At 41.2% G+C, this 948-nt stretch overlaps 1 pseudogene; it reads right to left on the bottom strand.

Annotated features, from left to right (window-relative positions):
* Positions 1-287: 287 nt before the first annotated feature.
* LOC149252138 (cytochrome P450 750A1 pseudogene) lies at positions 288-710 on the bottom strand (annotated as a pseudogene).
* Between the last annotated feature and the right edge of the window lie 238 nt (positions 711-948).

Here is a 948-nt window from a genome sequence, read left to right as displayed (position 1 = left end):
TGGAGACTGATATCAATTAAAATTTATAAGAATAATAAGATGTACAAAATTCGAAAGCAATGTGCTAAACTGGTGCGCTAGATAATATAAAACTTTTTCAAATACAAAGAAACAATGCTTCGTTTCCTGCTACGGTTTATGGTGGAGAGCTGATACTCAACGTTGGATAAGCACAAAGTGGAACTTGCCTTGGAATCGTCACTCCACACGCTTCTGTCATATCCAGGTGGGATGGATGACCTTCAACTCTCCAATAGAAAGTGTGCACCAACTGAGCCAGTGAAAGCTCAATAGTGGGAATAGCCAATGAAGCCCCCGGGCATCCTCTCCTTCCTGTCCCAAATGGTATCATGCTGAAGTCTGATTGGTATGTTAAATTTGATGTATTGGTCTTCCATAAATCTCTCCGGCTTGAATTCAGAAGCATCTGGTCCCCACACATTGGGATCCCTTCCCATAGCCCACACATTCACCATTACCATAGTTTTGTTAGGAATATAGTATCCTCCTACCATCACAGCCTCTACAGATTCATGAGGAAGCGATAGCGGCACCGGTGGGTATAATCGAAGAGTCTCTTTCGCCACACGGTGAAGGTATTTCATGGTTTCTAGATTCGACTCCTTTACATTACCATGTTGACCAACGACTGATTCGATTTCTTCATCCAATTTCTTCATTACATTGGGATGCCTGTGCAGCTCACTCATTCCCCATTATAATATAGTTGATTTCGTCTCCACGTCAGCCCCGAACATGTCCTGCATGAATACAAATCCAATTAGTCGAAAATGATGATTTACTAAAGTTTATGAATGATGGTAATATATATTAAATGGCAAAAACCGAAGGAACATACAAGCATGAGAGCCTTGATGGTTTCTCGTGTGAATTTTCTGTTAGTCTCAACCATATGGAGCAACACATCCACGAAGTCTTGAACAAGAG

This window comes from Pinus tabuliformis, chromosome 7 (genome assembly GCF_031772625.1).
Source record: "Pinus tabuliformis cultivar Carrire ecotype Pingquan chromosome 7, CPIR1, whole genome shotgun sequence".
NCBI lineage: Eukaryota > Viridiplantae > Streptophyta > Pinopsida > Pinales > Pinaceae > Pinus > Pinus tabuliformis.
Note: the sequence above shows the minus strand (reverse complement) of the source record. Positions and strands in the feature narration are given on the sequence as shown.